Raw genomic sequence first — 20,062 nt, 5'->3', positions numbered from 1 at the left:
GGAGAAACTTCTGTTTTGTCCCATTTTATCATCTTAAAGTTCACAGTGTTATTTCATCATGAGTCTCATTATAGGGACCCCCAAGTCTCCCCCATGGCTTCCCAGTATTCCCTCCTGAATCCCTACCCAAAGGATTTAATCATATCACTAGAAGAGAACACAGGAAATTAATCAATAGGGTTATTACTTTATATACTGTCCCCTCAATGCTAAATAGAAACGATTCTGTGTGTGTGTTGCATGTAGGTATGTGCATAATGTGTTTATGGGTATGGTGGGCATGCCACAACATGAATATGGAGGTCAGAGGCCAACTTTCTGGATTGGCTCTTGCCTTCCACCTCATTTTGTACAACTCTGTCTCTCCTTCACTCATGTATTCTCTAGGCTCGCTGGCATGTGAACTTTCTGCAAATTCTCTGCCTCCCTTCTCACCATCAGCCACCAGGATTGTAGAAACTCTGCATGGCTTCCAGCTTTCAGATCAGGTCTGGGGATCCTAATTCAGCTATTTATGCTTGCATGGCAAGCACTTGATCCCCCAAGCCATGCCCCTAGGCCTGTTTATTCAATTCTGCCTTCAGATGTTCACATGTGCCCCAGCAAAAACTAAAAAAGATGTTACCTCCAATTTTAAGTTCTGTAAATCACTAAAGGATAACAAATAGAGACCAATTCTACTTCAACATCTTAAGAAAGGAAGCGTTTGCCATCTGCTATGCTTTGATTATAGTTTGTCCCATTCAAACTTCACATTGACATTTAAACCTCACAATAAGATATGATGAGGCAGCTGGGCATGGTGGCGCATGCCTTTAATCCCAGCACTTGGGAGGCAGAGGTAGGTGGATCACCATGAGTTTGAGGCCACCCTGAGATGACATAGTGAATTCCAGGTCAGCCTAAGCTAGAGTGAGACCCTGCCTCAACAAAACAAACAAACAACAACAACAACAACAAAAAGATATGATGAGGTAGACCTGGTGAGACCTTTCAGAAGTGATTGGGGTTCTATCTTCATGAATGGATTATTTCATCCATCAATTAATAGATTAGTGTGCTACCACAAAAAAGGCCTGCTATAAAGCCAGTCTGGCTGGATCTGTTACAGGTTCCTGACACTTGCTATTAGAAGTCTGGTACTGCCCCTGGTCACTGCTAGCCCAGAGTCTTGTGGCTCAAAACCATGAGCCAAAAGATGTCGATTTTACTTTTAATTGTGCTAGTCTGTGCTATTGTGTTATTAGTGACAGAAAATGGACCAGGGCACCAGACCATTGCTTGAGGTGGCTGGCCATTGTCCCTGTCGTAGGGATAGCCATGCATGTTCAACAGCTAACCAAAAGAGGAATGCATGTGCTGTTCTCATTAGAAACATTAACTTTTTTCCAATGAACACAAGAAACAATTTCAGGGACCTTCTTTTTTATGCTAGCATTTATCTGCTTCTCTTGTTCAACTTTTTAAAAGTCTTCTTTCTTGTTAGTGCAATGATTGCTATAAAAATGAATATTCTTTTTATATGATAGAAGAATGGATCATAAAACTGCCAGAACTTCAATTTAGCTTAACACATTTCCATAGTGTCCTGTTGTACCTAATATATTTCTAGCCCTAGAAATGCCCCTGTCAGATTAAGTGACACTTCATGCCTGGACGAAGCTTCACCCCACTCCCATGCAATACTAATTTATGCCAGAAATGAAAGCAAGTGCTTTCATAGCTGACGCCAAGAGGGTCTAACAGGAAATGCCTGAGAATGCTTAGTCTGTCAGGGTTACAGCTAAGGCTCATTAGGAAGGATCTGGTTCCAGATTTGCCATGGCAACCTCTAGAGATACATATCTAGTATGTTAGTGACATGCTGACATCACAGTTTGCTTCTTGAAAGAGGGGCAGGCAGCAGCAAGACACCCTTATTACCACCACAATAATAATGCTGCCATTAAAATAATGCTGTGTAGAGGGGTGTGGAGAGAGACTGCTTTTATATAGTTTAAATCACTGCCCGAGATAAGAGCAGGGAATATGTTTCTGCTATGCATTCTCTGAGAAGAAAAGTAGATTGCTATAACAGATAAAAGTTAAGTGACATTTAGCAAAGAAAAATCGAATTTAGTGTTTAGCTTCCAACTACTATTTATAAGGAACTCCAAAATAAATATTATTTATAATTATACCACAGACTTGAAGTCTTTTTAATGCCAGTTCTTTCTGTCAGTGGGACAGTGCAGTGGTGAGGCTACTGCACTGCGCAGGCAGCTAGATGCTTTCAAAGGTGCAGAGTTCTTCAGTTGCCCTTCAGAATGGACACATGGGGTGAGGCACTTGGGACAACCTTCTGCTCTTGGCCTTGGGCTGGATGGTAGAAACACGTCAGGGAAATGTCAGAGCAGAATGCAGCATCAGGTGTGCCCTGGATCACCGGGTAAACTATTAGTTTTCCAGGGAGTTCCAGTTCTAGAAGAGGAGCTAAGTTGCAGAGGCAAATTGAGAAAGACCCTGTGAAAATCGTATACTTCAAACAAACCAAAACCTGCACCAGATCTCCTTTTCATTTATCATGAAGGAGAAATTGCTGAGGACGAGAAGAATTCAAACTTATCCAAGTATGTGTCTCCCACTTTTATTGCTTTGTAAATGTAGTACATCACATCTAAGTATATCTTCTCCTGACTATACTTCTCCAGGCAGCTCGACCCTGTTACTTTATCATACTATCTCTTCTAAATGTCTTTAGGTAATCTTTTTCTCATTCTCCATTAAGTACTATCCCAGAAGGATTCTATCTCACTCAACCAAGTCTCTGCTTTCCAAGGTGCCCAGGGCTGTGCACTGGACCATATCCAGGCCTCATCCTACTTAATCCATCAATCACACTCAAGAACATGGACTCACCTCCATCCTTCCTCCATGACATCAACTATATTAATTTCAATACTGATGGTCAATTTGATAAGATCTAGAATCCCCTGGGAGACAAAGCTTGTACCATGTCTATAAGGGAGTTTGTACATTGGGTTAACTGAGGGGGGAGGGCATTCTCACCTGAACTATGGATGGCACCCTTCCATGGGCTGAGGTCCAAGACTATACTATAGACCATGAGGCAGTAGTAGTGACAGTTGTCAGTAGGCTTGATTTGTGTCTTTAAAAATGAAGGTGTGTGTGTGTGGGGGGGGTAAAATTTAAAAGAAAGAATGACACCAAAATAGACTGGTGTGATGGAATATTCCTAGTGTCTTCAACTTCCCCAACAATTACTTCATAATTTCCATTGGTAACTGATCTAAAGTCATACCTTCACCTAAGGAAAACTATGCTGGGCTGGATTTGTAGCTCAGTGATAGAACATTAGTCTATCATGTGTGAGGCCCTGAGTTCAAGCCCCAGGCCATCCTCAGAAAATGCAGGAGGAAGAAGGTTGTGTAATCTAGTCACTTGGGAAAATACATCCTCAAGGTTCTGAGGTGTTTCCATTAGTGAGAGGTGCTGTGCTCGCTAATCTTGTCATGGGACCAAGAATTGCATAGGAGATGGGGGAGCACATCTCTGGGCAGGTCTGTGAGAGCATATCTTTAAGTCATGGAGGCTCTCATACAATGAGTAAATTAATCCCTTGGTGGGTTCATGATATGATGGCACTGTGGGGAGACTGTAGAGTAGGAACAGCATCCAGTTAGAGGAAATAGGTTACCAGGGCTTCTCCATAGAGCTCTGTTTTACCCTGGCCCCTTTCTGCATTCTTCCCTTTCTCTGATGGCCAGCAGTTTACCTCCACCATCACTATGATGTTCTATCCAAACACACAGGCCAGTAAATATGTCCTGAACTCTCTGAAACCATGAGCCAAACAAACCCTTCCATCCTGAAGTTGTTGATGTCATGTATTTTGGCCACAAGCAATGAATGATGACTAATATAGATGCTCTTCTCATTTCTCTCTAATTCTTCAAAGTTTAAAGTCACATTTAAAAGGGAAACACTTCGCTGTTTTCTTTTGCACAGCCACTGTGAATATCAATAGTATAAATTGCTGTGAAAAGCTGCTGCAGTTGCCTTTAGTCTTTCTTCTTTCACTGTGAAACTATTGCATGAATCCAGGCACAGTGATGCACACCTGTAACCCCAGCACTCAAGAGTTCCAGAGTAGCCTGAGCTAGTGTCTCAAAATAATGATAATATAATGAAATAAAAATATATTGTAGAATGTAGCCCATATGAAAATACTATTCTTAAGACTTGAGTATCAAAGCATCAACTTGAGGCCTGTACAAAAGCACTTTTCTACTGATGCTCACCCATTACCACAATAACAGTTAGTAGAAGCTTTGGAATCGAAGCTCTTTAGAACTTGGCAGGATACTCTTAATTCCAGTACAAGGAAGGATAAAGAAAGAGGATCATAAGTTTGAGGCTGGCCTGGGATATAGAGTAAGACTCTACTTCAAAATCTCTCTCTCTCCATATATGTGTGTGTGTGTATATGTGTGTGTGTGTGCAGCACTTGTGTGCATACATGTGTGTGAGAGAGAGAGAGACAAAAAGAGAAAGTCTTAGACAAGACTTCTTATAGCCTAGGCCAGCCTCAAACTCTCTACATATCTGAGGTTGACCTTGAGCTTCTAATCTCCCTGCCTCCACCTCCTAAATTCTAGGTTTACAGGTGTGCTCCATCATACCTGGCTTATATTGTGCTGGGCAATGAACCCAGGGCTCCATGCATGCTAGGCACACAGTCTACCAACTGAGCTCTACCCTCAGTGCCACGCCACAGTCTGAAGTTCCTCTTTTCTTATATAAAATCACTACATGAACCAGTTGGAAAGATGTTGTCCTTCTACAGTGTAAAACCCTAGAGGAGTGAAGATTGCATGCGCACACACACACCACCACCACCTCTCAACACTGACGAGGAAGTAGTAGCTATGTTCTAGTGATTTTAGGGGGCAGCGCCAAGGAACCAGTGAGTGTCTCCGAGGCTACCGAGCATGGGATGTTGATGCCAGTGCTGAGAGCACAGTACCAAGTCTAGAATTCTGGAACAGAAGGCACCACTTGCACTGACATCGCTGCAGACACCAGTAGTGCCATGTCACTGAATCTGTCCACACCATTACCTGTCCGCGCGGGGCTTCTGACATGCAGCCACTATGTCTTGCACAAATTCCTTCATAATTGAAAATGAAAGGCATTGTCCAGGTTTTCAAAAGTTTATTTTTTTATTCCCTTTAACTTTAAATGCTTCAGTGCTATTTTCAGAGACATAGATTCCTATAGCTTCATTCCATTGTCCTTAAATCCAAGTCTTCTTAGAAAGACTTTCAGTCACTCACACAAATAGACACTGGCAGGCTGGCCCCACATGTCAACACATGTTTGTAGCCCATTGCAGTCCTTAGGGAAACAAAGTTAGACTTACACAAGCAGGAGCCACTGCTAAAATTGGTATTTGAAAGAGAGGTGAGAAAGACAAGCTAGACAACGAAAAACTCTGCGCCTGGATAACTGAGGATGGCAATTGAAAATCCTATCATACCATTACTGCTGACCTGTAACTCCCAGTACCAGCATATGGCTATCATCCACAATGAGCCTTTGACAAGAGAGACCTACACGGTTTCCCAAAAGAAGACAGATTTCTGTCAGAGCACTTGATGACCCACCAAAGGTTAGTGGTAAGACCCTACTGCTGAAGACACCATATGCTGTTGGTATGTAACATGAACTGACATGGCTAGAATCTGGAAGAGAGTCAATCCCCAGACAGTTAGCTCGTCTAGTGCCAGAAGGTACTACATGAGCTACTGCAGGAAAATGACCAACATCTGTCCAAGCAAATCATGGTCTAAACTACTCAGCAGCAAACAACCTGATGTGATGCTCACACAAGTGTAACAATGGTGCACAGTCATGGTGGGAAATCAACTGCTCTTGATTTAGCTAACGAATCCACTCAGTGGAATGGAACCCATAACTGGAGCTGGGAATCAAGTCAGAACCATATCTAAAAATGGGCCCACTCTCCAATATCAAGCTCCCACCAATTGGCAGCTACAAGAGGGCCTATACCTATTAAATTCTCTCAAAAAAAAAAAAAAGGTTAGGCTGGAGGGATGGCTTAGTGGTTAAGGTGTTTGCTTGCAAAGCCCAAGAACCCAGATTTGATTCTCCAGGACCTACATTAGGTGGATCACAAGGGGGTGCAAGCATCTGGAGTTTGTCTGCACTGGCTGGAGGCCCTAGTGTGCCCATTCTCTTTCTCTCTCTCTCTCTCTCCCCCCCTCTCTCTCCCTCTTTCTCTGTAAAATAAATAAAAATAAAATATTTTAAAAATCAAAGGTTATCCCATTTATCTGGCTCTAACTTCACTCTCTGTTGGAGAATTTGCTTCTCTCTTTCAGATGGATGCAAATTCTAAGGAAAGAACCAGTCCATCACACCTCAAAAGGGCCCCAGCTGAAACTAAGAGTATTTGGGGAAATGAGTAAGAGTGCTGCTTCCTTGGTGAATCTGGTACTAGCACAAGAGTGAAGGAGATAAACACAGAGAACACTCAACTCCTACTAAACCAGACATCCAGAGACACAGAGGTTCCCAAGAACTTATCACTGAAGATGACCTAAAATGAACCCAACATGGCTCAGGGAAATTTGCAGAAGGCATAGAAAGAATGTTAGAGCCACTTGTTGGGTCATTATGTAAAGAGATATTGCCTCCTACCCGTAACTGATGGCTAACCCCACAATGCAAGACTCATATTCCCCAAGAAGGAGGGTCCCTGCCCAGGTGGAAGGACAGGGAGGAGGCTAACGATGGTACCAACATGACTGTACACACTGTGTACATAATTAAGAAAAAGAAAAGAAAAAAATCATGAAAGTAAAATGACAAGTGCTGTATCAGATAACTGTAGCTTATTGTTTTGTTTTGCTATTTTTTTTTTTTTAATCAGAGTACATGAAGGAGACTGAGGAAAAGTGTCTTCTCCATTTCTGATGTCTTTGTCTGGCTTGGTGAAGACTATAAGTTTGCACTTTTAGGATGCTCTGGAAATGAATTTGACGGTTTATTATCAAAGAATAATTTGGCTTATTATTAGCAAATGGATAATAAATAACAATCAACTATGAAAGAAGAGTTTAAATACAAAGTTTGACTAACCTCAAGGGCATGGTGCTGAATGAAAAAAAAGTTAAACCAATCTTAAATAGTTGTATCAAGTTGTATCCATGTGGTTCCCTTTTAGAGGGGGAAAGTTATGTGATGATGAACCCATTTGTGGTGTCAGCGTTACATTTGGGGAAAGGGTGTGACTTTAATAAGCTAGCTCGAGGAGTTTCTTTATAGTGATGAACTGTTTTGTATCTTGAGTGTGGTGTTCATTCAATGAATCCACACATGTGATGCAATTTTATAGAATCATATAAATAAAACACCAGACATTTAAAACCCAGTGAAATAGAAATATGGTCTGAACTTGAGTTCACAATATTATACCAACATCAACTCCCTAGCTTTAACAATTCACCATGGTCATATAATAATATTATGATTTTGAGGGCTGGAGAGATGGCTTATCAGCTAAGGTGCCTTTGAAGCCTAAGGATCCAGGCTCAATTCCCCAGTACCCATGTAAGACAGATGCACAAGGTGGCACATGGGTCTGAGGCTCATTGCAGTGGCTAGGGGCCCTGGCATGCCTATTCTCTCTCTCTCTCTCTCTCTCTCTCTCTTTCTCTCTCAAATAAATAAATTTTTTAGAAAGAATATTATGATTTTGAGAATCTGGGCAAAAAATACACTAGGAACACACTGCACTGTTTTTGCCACTCTTTGGGAGTCACAGGCTATTTCAAAATTAAAAGGTATCTTTAAAAAACAAATATATGACTTTTACAAGAAACTAGGTAAGAGTTGGCTGTTCAAAATGACTCAATTAGGTAGACAGGAAAAAAAACAACACAGTTGTGGTTGGGGAGCTGGCTTAGCAGTAAAGTGCTTGCCATACAAGCACGAGTACATTAGTCCCATCCCCAGTACCATATGAAATGTCAGGCGTGATGACATGCGCCTATAATCACAGAGCAGAGGAGGCAAAGACAGCCAGGTCCCTGAGGCTGGCTACCCTGTCTAGCATAATTGGTGAGCTTTGAATTCAGTAAGAGACTCTGTCTCAAAATAAGGTGGCAAGCAATAGAAGATACCTGACTTTGACCTCTGGCTTACACACACACACACACACACACACACACGCACGCACGCACGCACACACACACACACACACATGCACACACACATTTTGTGTATTATAATTATCATTAAAGTGGTCACAATATTATTAATGTTTCCTAAACGGACTTTAAAAATACTTTATTTATTTGCAAGCAGATAGAGAGAAGAGAAACAGACAGAGAGAATGGGCATGCCAGGGCCTCTAGTGGCTGCCTACAAACTCTGGACACATGTGCCACTTTATGCATCTGGCTTTAGTTGGGCACTGGGGAATTGAGCCTGCAATGTCAAGCTTTGCAAGCAAGTGCCTTAACCACCGAGCAATCTCTCCAGTCTCACTTTTTTGACAGAGTCTCATAGTCCTGGCTGGCCTCCAACTCACTATGTGCTTGAGCTGCTGATCCCCCTGCTTCTACCTGCTGAGTGTTGGCATCACCAGAGCATGACACCACACCCAGTGTATGTGGCACTGAGGGTCAAACAAAGAGCCTCATGCATTCTAGGCAAGTGCTCTACCCCAGCCCAAGTCTTCCAATTCTTAAGTCTAAATTCCTGTCTAGAGAATTGTAGGAAAGAGGTGTTATCATTTCTCTTTTCTCGCCCAATAGTTGGGGCCAGAAAGAGCCCATCTCTACTTATTTAGTTGCTTGATTTTGAAAAAAAAAAAAAAAATCTGTTTTCAGAATGTCAGAATGTTCACTTGAAATAAAAGTTGAAGAAGCTTTGTTGACAGTCTTTAAAATTCTAGTTACAAATGCCATATATGATTGATAGGCTAGAAAAGCTGCATTGATTAATGAAAGGGCAGCAGCAGAGTTGTGTAAATTTAAGTGAGCATATGCCTGGAAATGTTTAACACAGAACAAACTGCAGAGAACTTCCTTCTGAATAGCAAAAGAATGCTTGTTTGTGCATAATTTAATAAAAAATCATTTTCCTATTTACTTGAATAAACTTATGGCTTAAAAATGCTTCAGAGTTTTATTTCTGAAATTAAAAAACATTATTGCTTGAGACAATTTTGTTTAAAGCATTCTGGTTTTAAAGTTAAGAGTTGCTCTTAACAGTCCTCTTCAGTGACAATACAAGGTATGTATATTAAGGGAAATCAACAATTGTGCTTGGGCTCTCTGGGAAGGGGTATTGATTTCTTTTTAAATGTTTTTGTCCCTTAATATTTATCACTAAAATTTAAATAAGAACTAAAGCATTTTGTGCTAGAGTGATGGCTTAGTGGTTAAGGTGCTTGCCTGTAAAGCCTAAGGACCCATGTTCAACTCTCCAGATGCCATGAAAGCCAGACATACAAAGGTGAGACAAGCACAAGGTTGCACGTGCCCACTAGATGGCACAAGCATATGGTTTTTGATTTCAGTGGCTGAGGCCCTGGCATCCCAATTCTCTCTCTCTCTCTGTGTGTGTGTGTGTGTGTGTCTATCTCTCTCTTTCTCTGACTCACTCTCTCTAAAAAATAAAATAAAATAAAATAAAATAAAATAAAATAAAATAAAATAAAATAAAATAAAATAAAATAAAATAAAAGAGATGAAGCATATTAAAGTTGTTAGTAGACTGATCAAACAAAATGCTTTGTCTTTATTTTAAAGTGAGTGTTTTTCTCTTCACCTAATCTAAAGATGAAAGCTAGATATCTAAGTAAAAATATTTTGATAATATTTTTACAAGCTTTCCCATGTTTTCCATGTCTTATTCATCCTTGCTGCATTCACTGCGTTCAAGAACTCTTGCTCTCTTGTAACTGTGACTGGGGGTTGTTGAACATCTGCCTTCTTAGTTGCCAGATGACCTTCTAGATGGTCCATGTTACATTGTTTTATTATTGTGCTTTGTGTGTGGGAAACTGGCTATACTGATCAAATCAAGGTTGTAAATTTAGCTCTTAAGATTTATTAGACAATTCAGATGGTTGTGATTTGATTTGGTTTAATTGATCTGTCCTTGTTCATTTCATAAGGAAATGATACTGAAGACAAATGTAAATAAAATCTGTGAATAATAATAATAATAATAATCCTTTGCAGGGTGTGATGGCAGAGATACCTTGTAATACCAGCATTCAGGAGGCTGAGGCACAGAAATAGAGTTACAGTCAGCCTGAGCTACATGATGAAAGTCTGTCTCAAAAAAAACTTTTTCTTGGGTAAACTAAGCTTTAGTAATTACAAAATATCAAAGTTTATTTAGCCATCGATTTTCATCTTAAAGATGGATACTAGCAAAATTCAATGATAAAAAGACATTGATTAATTTGGCTACATTAGCACCTGGAAGACAGAAACTACAATACCTATTTATTAAAAAAAATAATTAAGGAACTTATTTGGTTTATTAATATCTGAATTTCTGAGAAATAACAAAAGAAAGTTAAATGTTAGTTATGTTTATGAGTCATCCCATAGTATTTGTCAGCTACTGACTCTGAAACAATACTACCTGTGGCACAGGAAATATAAAATACATAAACATGATTTGTGACTTCAGATGACTCCCATGGGACACTGGGAATAAAGGTAAAAGCACAGGGATATACCTACCCATCTACCCAGCTCCCCCGTCTCTGCTTATTTTACAATAAAGATGTGTTCTTTCATTGTCAATAAATAAGTTTGTCAAATAAAAATTAAAACTTACTATAAGCAGTTTTTTCCTCACCATAGTTAAGTAACAGGAATATAGTTTTCAAAGAAGACTGAAAGGAAAAGCAAGGTAATAGGGGACTGATTATGGTAACAAAATAATTAAGTTCCATTAAGATCAATTACTGGCATAAGGATCTCAGCAATTTTCTTCTTAGTTATTCACAATAATCCTCTCCTTTATTACTGCCATATGCCACAATATTTATTATCTAGGAAGGAAATTAACCCAGTCTTCTCATCTCCTCCTGGCTTGATGCACAGTGCTCAGATTCTCCTCAGGATAATCCTGCATTTGTTCCATTCTTTTACTGTGTTGTGTTCACACTTCCTTTGATCTGCTCACAACTCAACATCTTCTTGAAAGCCCTAACTGCAAAGGAAGAATGACCTGTACTCAAGTTTCTAAAACCAGGGTTGGCATCTTCCTGATTGCTAATCTATTCTAATGAACAATCTTGTTTTTAAAAATCAAATGCATTAAAGAGGAATGAAATTATGTCATTTGCAGGAAGATGGATACAGATGGATATAATCATATTGAGCTAGCTAGTCTCTGAAAAACAAATATTATATGTGTTCTCTCCTATGTGGTTCCTGGATTTTATATAGATACATAAAATCATGTATGTATATATGACATGAAAAGTAGAAGTGACTATTTAAGAGAATAAAGGAAGAAGTAGCGAGGGAGGGAAATAAGGCAGGGTATGGGACTATTGGGGAATATGCTTGCATGAAAATGTTCTTGTTACATAGTACCGTACACAATGAATATGGACAACAAAAATTCTAAAGACGAAAAACACAGGCTAAACATGAATCAGTATCTTATAGGATTACACTTCTAAAAATCCCTCATTAGTTTTAAGATTCAAGACTTGTATCTATTAGAGAAATACCTACTGGAATGGACAGAGAAGTCCATTTAAGCCAGGTGTGAAATCCTTGTTCAAATACTAGGAACTGACCATCTGTCTATTAGTAAATTATTTCATCCCTCTACCCTTCACTTTCTTTGCCTATCAGTGCTGGAGTAAGGACTAAATTAGAAACTTACTTTTGAAAGTGAAAACTATAATTAAATGGCAACTAATCAAATTGATAGTCTCTTTACATATACCAGATTTGGGCACAGAGCAGTGAGAAAAATAGATATGCACCCTTAGCCTTTGAAAAGCTTACTGTTTAATGGAGGAAAGAAGATCAGTGGTGAGAGAAATAATACAAGAATATGACAGAATTAGTTGTCCCTTTATACAATAATAAAGGTTTTTATTATTTTCTAAGGAGAAAGGTTCAAGTCCTGTAAAAGTTATAACACCACCCTTTTCTCATTTGAAATTAGGAAAAGTACTTCTGTCTGTGGGGCAGCATGCTTACTTCCTTGGCAAACCAGTGCCATCAGTCATAGCTCACACTGTGGGACAGACCAGAGAAGACTAGGGAAGCACCCACACCCATTAACAGGCAACTGAGACAGTCTAACTCTCCTCGAGGGACAGAGATTTTCTAAGGCATCCAAACTTATGAGACCCTCATGTTTGTAAGACCTGGAAAAGATCAAAGCCATGGATTAGTGGGAAAATTTCTTCCTGTGGTAGAGACTGAAGATTCCCTGTCCTGTCTTGAAGGCCTGAGACTTCTTGATGAAGCTGCCACAAGGGACTTCAGTGAAACTAAAGGGTAGGGGTAGGAAGAGAACTGGGGTCAGGAGAGTCCTTCTGGGTTGGAGAGATGGTTTAGCAGTTAAAAGAACCCATGTTTGACTCTCCAGATCCCACGTTAGCCAGACGCACAAAGTGAGGCAAGCCCAAGGTCGCACATGACCACTAGGTGGCACAAACTTCTGGAGTTCTATTGCAGTGGCTGAGGTCATGGTGCACCAATTCTCTATCTCTGTCTCTGTCTCTCTCTCTCTCTCTCTCTCTCTCTCTCTCTCTCTCTCTCTCTCTCTCAAAAAAAAAAAAAATTAGAAAGAGAGAGAGCCTTCCTCTCATCCAAGCAGAGAGGCAATGGGCCCTTTTCTGGAGTCCTGTCAGGGAACAACAACTTAATAACTTTGAAAATTTGATAGCCTCCTTGCAATGAGATATAAGATGGAAAAGACCTAGTAGACAGGAGAGTCTCAGAAAATGGATAGTAAAAGTCCCAAAGCATACTCCATCAAGACCCTCCCCAGCAAACATAGACTCAAGTGGTTTCAGCAGCGAACGTTTGTACTAATCAGTGTAGAGGTTTCAGACCATCATAACAGAGGACATGGTAGAGGAATGGAGGACAGAACCATAAGAGGAAGAGGTTAAGGAAAGCTGGAGACCCCAAAGAAAGAGACCAGTGATCCACTTCCTGCACCAGACCCCACTGTCCACACTTCCACCCCCTCACAAAAGTTTATTCAGATTTTGAATCCATCAAAGGACGGATTGATTTATTGGGTCAGAGCCCTGTGATTTAATTTTCTCTGGCAATGCTCTCACAGGCATACCCAGTGGTTTACTTTACTGATCTTCTAGGTAATGCTCAATCCAGTCAAGTTGTAAACCAAAATTAAACATTGACAACAGTGGTATCTAGATAGATAGATAGACAGACAGATAGATGATAGATGGATGGATGGATGGATGGATGGATGGATGGATGGATGGATAGATAGATAGATAGATAGATAGATAGATAGATAGATAAAACAAAAAAAAAATCCCTGTAGATATGAGACAGTAAAATTGAATTCTAGATTGTGTAAACAACTACCTCCATTCACCCACCTCCTCTTGCTTGCATCTGTTAGAGACATGTGTGCATACTGTCATGTGGGTGTGTACATACACACATAAGCAATATTGTTTAGGATGCAGGAAAGACTTGGATTGGGAGTAGATATACATTAAATCCATGGAATTTCTTTTTATGGACATAAATAATGCAGGAGAGTCCTGCATAGGATATCTTTAAGGAAAGCTATTCCAGTATCCCAGAATATAAACATGAGAGTAAAATTTCCCCTTGTGGTGTCTACAAGGTATTAGAATAAGTAAGTGGGTCTAACAAAGTGCAAGCCCTGTGTGGCCAATTAGCTCTACAATGATACACATGTGCAGTTTAACTTTCAGTCACATAAGCAAATGACATAAACAATTGTCTATTTATGGGGTTGGGGTTGGAGAGATGGCTTAGCAGTTAAGGTACTTGCCTGCAAAGCCAGCCAACCCAAGTTCAATTCCAAATACCCACATAAGGCGAGATGCACAAAGTGGTGCATACATCTGGAGTTCATTTGCAGTGACTAAACACCCTAGCACACTCATTCTCTCTCTGTCTCTGCTTGCAAATAAATAAAGAAAATATTTTTTAAAGTCTATTTATGTTCTACCTATTAACAGCTTACATAAGGATTTTACATATATTTTACATTTCCATTACTAAAAATGGTTCAGAGTAGATAGGACACTGTGGTTTCTATTTCTTGGGGCCCTAAGGAGCAGGGATGAGACAGTCCACAGGAAGACAAGCGTCAATCATGAGTGAGATTGACTTTTTGGTCAGTATATTTATGTGTTTTTGTTCCTTTGCTTAAGAACTTGAACCATATAGGTATAATAATTTATAGAACACACATTTTACTTATTTATTAGATTTTAATTATAAAGTTACAAAGTGACAAATATCATTAAACAGAAGGAAAGTTTTAATTATCTTCATGCTTTAGTCATCAAATAGTTCATTGGAGAGGGAGGTACACTTAGGGTAACTGGACCCTTAGAAGTAAGAAAAAGGCAAGAAAATCTACACTTGCTTGAAATCAAAGATATCTGACTTTTTATCTCTTGCCTACTTCCCTAGACCTGTTTTTCCACAATCAACCAGAACCCCTCTTACAAGAGAGGTCTTTCATAGGATTTCAACATTGTGATTGATCAAGTTCAGCCCCTACAGCTTGATGTTAGGGCTAGCCTCTTTCTGGAACAGCCCCTAGCCCTAACCGGACCCCCTGATTCACCTGAGTCAGAAGATAGTCCACCACCCTAAGGTTATAAATACTTTTGCAAGAAGAGGGCAGACTCTCAGACCACTTGGAAACTTCCAGCTGTGGGTGAGTTTTCCTCTCAGTTGGGCCTGGGCTAGGGCCCAGTCAGGTTACGCCCAGCCAGGAAAACCCCTCACTACATGGGTTCTTTATCCCCTCCAGCTCTCCACATCACAGGAGCTCCTTGGACTTTTTTTTCCCTCTCTTTTCTTTCCATGGTTTTCCCAGGCACCTCCACTTGGAATCTCTAACCATGTGGGTGCCTTTCCTTGACTCTGTACTTCCCTTTATAACTGTAATTTTTTTTTAATTTTATTTATTTGAGAGCGATAGACACAGAGAGAAAGACAGATAGAGGGAGAGAGAGAGAATGGGCGCGCCAGGGCTTCCAGCCACTGCAAACGAACTTCAGACACGTGCGCCCCCTTGTGCATCTGGCTAACGTGGGACCTGGGGAACCGAGCCTCGAACCAGGGTCCTTAGGCTTCACAGGCAAGCACTTAACCTCTAAGCCATCTCTCCAGCCCAACTGTAAAATTTTAATAATTATCATTTTCAGTCATTTTTGTTCAATTCTTTGATTAAAATTAGAAACAAATCTAAGGTTTGGGGTTCAAGTACTTTCTGGACCCCAAACACCCTGTTACAAATTGATGGAACATATATGTTTTGTTCACAACCATTCAGTATCATCTGAGTGAGCCTTACATTTAATTCTAGAGATAGTAAAACATTTCCATGGTTTTAAAAAATTATCTCAAAATATGTTTCACTTTTGAATGTTGACATGCTGCATTTCAACCACTTAATGTGACCTAAACAAAGTAATTTTAAAAGCAGGACAATTTAAATACAGAATTGATGATTTGAATGGTCATTATATATTCTCCTAGGCAGTTTACTTACTGGCAAATATCTCAGAGACAGAATTTTTGAATAGTAAAGAAAACACCTGGTTTAAAAATACCATTCAGCCTATCCAGTCTTGAGGATCCAAGTGTCTTTGGAGTGTAAATAGCTAGGCTTCAAAGAGAAGGAGAGAGCCCAACACACACTCCAGAGACATCCCTGAGCCCACAGCCACCAGACAACGTGTTGAGAAAGCTGGCTTTACTACCTACCTCTCCCAGTGCTTCAGAATAGAAAACAAATGCCTTCCAGACCGCTGAGCAGAATGGCTCTCCAAAGTGCAGGTGGGGCAGGGGATAGATTCTCTCTGGTACACAAATCCCCCTAGGTAAGAAGTGAAGCATTTGCCTGCTGGCCAACAATCCCCACCCCCCACCTCCAAGATCTCTTCAACTGCACAGCATGGTTTGCTCCCTGGAAGACTTTGGAGATTCAGGATACTCACCCATCTTTACTCACTAGAGCTCTTTTGTCCCACAGGCATCTGAAGATAGCTCCTCTTGACTCTAATAAAAATCTTCACATATGTAAAATGTAAAAAGAAACTAATATTTGCTTGCTCCAAACTAAACTTCCATCTTACTAGTTCTGCTCTCTCCTTTGCTCAGAGAAGTTTCTTTTAGCAGATGGTAGTGACTACAGGGGAGGCTCAAATCTGTCAAAGAGCTGACAAGAGATGGATGCTCAGCACTGAGATGTCTTTATCATACCCTCCAAGGCTCAGGGAATATGGTTGAGGAGGGAGACCAGGAAGGATCGGAAAGAGCCCTGTGGAACACTGCCTTCCACCTGGGAAGTGACCATTGCATTCAGGACCCCACAGTGACTATCATCACCTGCACAAGAGCTACACAATATTGAGCACATCAACATTTCATCATAGATGATGGAGGCAAGAAAAAACAATACATATACCAGGACGAAGAGATGGCTCAGAAGTTGATGCATTCACCTGCAAAGCCTAACAACCTGGGTTCAATTCTCCAGTACCCACGTAAAGCCAAATACACAAAGTGGCACATACATCTGAATTTGCTTACAGTGGCCAGAGGCCCTGGTGTGCCCATTCATTCTCTCTCTCTCTCTTCTCTCTGTGTGCAAATAAACAAATATTTGGGGAAAAGTATATAAACCAAACTAAAAGAGAGGCTACTTGGAAAGAAGAAGAGGTAGGAGGGGAGTGAAAAGGGGGACAAAAGAAAGCAATGGAAAAGGATTATGTCAAAGCTCATTCTGTCCATGTATTAAAATTAGGAACAAAAAGTTTAAAAATGGGCTGGGGAGATGGCTCAGTGAATAAAGGTGCTTTCTCACAAAGCCTGCTAGCCCAGGTTCAATTTCCCACTGCCCACATAAAGCCAAGTGCACAAAGTGGTACAAGTGTCCAAAGTTAATTTACAGTGGCAAGAGTCCTCTCCCTCACCCCCCCATATGTGTGTGTGTGTGTGTGTGTGTGTATATGTGCATATACACATATATATGCATATATATGCATATATATCCCTCTCTTCTTCCCCCCCCTCTCTCTCTGTCTCTCCTTCTAAACAAATAAGAAGTATATTTTACAAAAATTGAAAACTAAAACATGATCCAAGATGGCTAATGATCTGGGTTGACAAGTAAAACAATTTCAATAAAGACCTATCTTATTTCTGATATTCAGACTACATACAAAACATACAAAAGTAGGGTTAGTGTGTGAACAATAAGGACAACAAAACAGTACTAACCCATCACCCAGATGGTAGACTTGGGTTTTCATTTTACCCCAGTGAAGACAATAAGCTCTTGCTTACAACATCTGTGACAATATGTCACAAGAGTATCTAAAATAGAACTAGAACATGATACCAATATTCATGGATTAGAAGACTTAGTACTATCAAAATGTCCATTCCACCACAGTAATCTGCAAACTCAATGAATCCCATCAAAATTAGGATGAAGGTTTTTCATGGGAATAAGGAAAAAATGCCAGAATTTATACTAGCACCAAGAACAACTTTGAGCAAGTAGAACAAAGCTGGTCTTTCCTACCTACAGTCTCAGCATTTGAGAGACAGAGACAGGAGGATTGCTGTGAATCTGAGCCCAACCTAGGCTACATGTTGAGTTCCAGTTCACTGGGAATTATAGAGATATACCCTGACAATAACTAAGTAAGTAAATAAATAAATCAGAAGCACCGAAGACTTGCTTTTCAGATCTCCTAAACAGCTGTTATGTTCAAAGCATGAATTTAGAATAGAAGCTCATCTCTGGAAATACTTTCTACCAACAAGTTCTGCTCATTTTTCAAAACTTCCCCTTGTCAGCTGGTTACTACAGCACCCCACTTCCCAAATTCATAGTCACCATAGTGCATGGCATAGATTGGACACTGGTAAAGATTTACTGCTCTCTAGAGTACAAAATTCCAGTTTTATTACATCATATGTTTAGAATTTTATTGTATTTTTGAGAATGTCATATAAGTATATTCATCATATATATTATCCATCATTTTTTAAAAAATTAGTTACTTGTTGGCTTTTCACTAGAGTTTCAGAAAAAACATTTCTGGAATGTCCTTGGTTCAGTTACTCCTCTCACTTAGATATTCATTTCCCACCTGTGGTAAAAGACAGAGAGAGCAATGGAACATAAAGGCAAATCTTATTGACCTGCTCAGAGGCTTAGGGTCTCTCTCTCTCTCTCTCTCTCTCTCTCTCTCTCTCTCTCTCTCTCTTTCTCAATCTGGATCTAGAGTGTGGGAGAGCATTTAGATACCAAATTATAAAAATAAAATTCACAATTTTCACATAAAGGTCCCCACATTCAAATGTCTAGCTTCCCTTTAGAAGTCAGCAGGTAAGCTAGGTGAAAGGTTTTAAGTGGGACAGTTACATGTGCTACCTTTCCAGGTAGCTTGATCTCACGGGTTCTTCCTGTGCTCCAGATCCCTTATCATTCCTTAATATTACTTGTCTTAACAGGGTGAACCCTACTTCTTCTTCTACATTGATCATTCTGTTATTCTACAATCATGCTACCATTTGGAATTAGGTTCCAAATAAATGTTTAAAATAGTCAAAGTCCATTATCACTGTATATAATTTATTCACCTTTTAGGATCACAGGGACACTTGGTTTACTGAGACTCAGTTTCCTCAGTAAGGAAAGGACTAGGCTACTGATGGGTTTCAAAGGCCTAAGGTCTCATGCAATTTGCTGGCCTTACTTTAGTTTCAGACTAAACCCTAAGATGCACTCTTCATATGCCTAGATGTTGACAATGAATGACAATACACCATAAATATTTTCATTGACACTTTTCTGATGAACTAGATGATGTGAATTGTACAATGGTATATCTTCTCATATATCCTCATGAGGCTATTTTTCTTTGGAGTAGAACAAAACTTTTGAAGCAAACAGAGGCTTTGTAGACACCCCTGTCCTCAGTCACTGGTTCCTGTCAGCTGTGGTCAAGCTCACTGTGTTCTTCAATATCACTGATGGTGGCAAGTCCTCAGGCCAAATCTCCTTCAAGCTTTTTGCAGACAAAGTTCCAAAGACTGCAGAAAACTCTTGTGCTCTAAGCACTGGAGAGAAAGGGTGTTGTTTTGAGGGGTCGTCCTTTCACAAAATTATCCCAAGATTCATGTGGCAGTGTGGTGGCTCCACATGCCATAATGACACTGATGGTAAGTCCATGTACAGGGAGAAATTTGAGGATGAAAACTTTATCCTGAAACATTCAGGTCCTAAGATCTTGTCTATGGCAAATGCTGGTCCAAACACAAGTGGTTCTTAGTTTTTCATCTGCACTGCCAAGGCTGAGTGGTTGGATGACAAGCATGTGGTCTTTGGGAAGGTGAAAGAAGGCATGAACTTTATCGAAGAAATGAGACTCCTTGGGTCTAGGAATGGCAAGACTAGCAAGAAGGTCACCATTGCTGAGTGTGGACAACTCTAATACAGTTGACTTGTTCCATTGTACACACCAGACCTTTCCTTCTACAGCTCAGGAGAGCACGCTGCACTCCCTTCTGCTCACGTATCCTTTAGTCTTTGTGCTCTCGGTGCAGTTCTTTGGATTTCATGTTTTCCTTACTCTCCAGGTCTCAATGGATTACAGGGTTAGGTTTATGATTATGAATAAAAACCCAATACAAAAAGAAGAAAACAGAAAGTCATCCCAAGGCAGGTAAAACTGCTGAAAACTGGCATCATAGAAAAACATCATAAAAGT

At 40.1% G+C, this 20,062-nt stretch overlaps 1 pseudogene; it reads left to right on the top strand.

Moving 5' to 3' along the window:
* The window catches only part of LOC105945123, an 85,732-nt pseudogene extending 65,946 nt beyond the window's left edge, over positions 1 to 19,786 (top strand).
* The last annotated feature ends 276 nt before the right edge of the window (positions 19,787 to 20,062 follow it).

Source organism: Jaculus jaculus, chromosome 4 (genome assembly GCF_020740685.1).
Source record: "Jaculus jaculus isolate mJacJac1 chromosome 4, mJacJac1.mat.Y.cur, whole genome shotgun sequence".
NCBI lineage: Eukaryota > Metazoa > Chordata > Mammalia > Rodentia > Dipodidae > Jaculus > Jaculus jaculus.
This window is presented reverse-complemented; position numbering and strand designations above follow the sequence as displayed.